The sequence below is a fragment of the Mus pahari genome, chromosome 1 (genome assembly GCF_900095145.1).
Source record: "Mus pahari chromosome 1, PAHARI_EIJ_v1.1, whole genome shotgun sequence".
NCBI classification, from domain to species: Eukaryota; Metazoa; Chordata; class Mammalia; order Rodentia; family Muridae; genus Mus; species Mus pahari.
This window is the reverse complement of record NC_034590.1, coordinates 111,951,293-111,953,160: the sequence shown is the minus strand read 5'-3', so window position 1 is coordinate 111,953,160 and position 1,868 is coordinate 111,951,293.

Genomic DNA, 1,868 nt, shown 5'->3' with positions numbered 1-1,868 from the left:
CCTTCCCTTCCCTTCCCTTCCCTTCCCTTCCCTTCCCTTCCCTTCCCTTTCCTTTCCTAGTTAGAAAAATTCCTATCAGAACTCAGAGGAGCATCCTAGAACCATAAGGATGGACAGAATTCCATTCCTGTCAGAATTTCATTCTGGTCCTCAAGATGACCATAGGAAACAGGACACAATACATCTTCATAAGCCTGATGGACAGGAAGGCTGAGAAGATAACCAGGCTCACACTTTACAAAGCCTTGTCCTATCCTCTCCCAAGGTCCTCTTTGAACCTTTCCCAGCTTCAAAGAGGACCTGTGGCTCTCCTGTTGAAGCTGGAGAGTCACTCATTCTGGAATTGGGCCCTCAGATCTGCACTTTGGGTCCCTGAATTCCACAAAAGCATACTGTTTCTGTTCTGTCAATGACATTATCTTACTAGGGCAGTTTTGAATCTCAAATTGATTTTCCAACCCTTGGCTTATATCTTCCAGAACTGAACTTTCAACGTCTAGACTGGTACATGCTGGAGAGCAGGAACTCAATGTGGGCTGCATAAATGGGGTGGGGGTGGGTTATAGGGATGTATGAATGTATGGATGCATAGATAGAAGAATGTCGGTAGTGAATCTATAGAAGGATAGATGGATGGACACATGCATGATCATGCAGATGGATTGATGGATGAAAATATGCAAGGATGGAGTAAAGAGAGTTTGGTGAATGGATATATGTGTAGATGAGTAGATGGATTAACCAATGAATAGGCTTATAAATAGATGAAAGGATAGATAAATGGATGGATGGATATACGCATCAATATGTGGATGACTGGCAGATGGATAGATGCATGAATGTGTGACTAGACTGATGGTTTGTATGGGTGAATAGATAGACACATGCTGTGTAGGTGGTTAGAAGGATGGATAGGGGATAGGTCGAAGATGGATAGATATGAGAATTGTGAAAGGTTGGATGGATGGTAGATACACTCGTGAATGTGTGAATGGTTTGACAGGTTTAGAAAGGCAAATGGATAAATGTGTGAATATATGAACGTATGAAAGGATAGCTGGAGAGAAAAATGACTGGGAAGGCTCATGGGTGTGTCGCCGTACACCCATAAGCATCTGAGTTTTCATCTGAGATGGTCTTGGTGTAGAATGAATGAAAAGAGTAAAGACACTGTAATTTATGGAAGTACCTGTTTCCATAGAGTGTGTGCTCATTCTGGTTGTACTATATCCTCCTTCTATAGTCTGTCCAAGAGTAGGAGTTATGATATATTTATTAATTATATCTTATTATTTTTATTTATTATAATCTAATACTGTATACTATATATTATATGATGATTGTCATACATAATATATAAAGTATGATAGATAATATATCATGTATCTTATATATAACACAATATACAATAATATAACATACATAATCATTATATAACATATTAACCATAAATATATATTATATCTATGATATAATTTATTATTATTTATACCTTGCTATTTGTTTATTATATCTTATATCTAATTATTAATTAAAACATAAGGTAAGTTTCTAGCTTTTTCTGGAGGGGCTAGAAAAATCTGAAAATGTCAACAACTAGACTTCTACCTGAAAGTTATAAAATCTCCCAGAGAAAGTGTGATAGTTTTATGGGCAGGTTTCTAAACACTAAGATCATTGCTATGCCTTATAAAGCACAGAAGATGGTTATAATAAAACCCTGATACCAAACCCAATCATGGTAGCACAAAAAAGGAAAACCCACACTTCATATGTGAAGAAAGATACAAAAGTTACCCATCAAGAAATTAGCAAACTGAGTCTGGCAGTATGTTGAGTTAAAATAATAATATGATATGGCCAAGTAT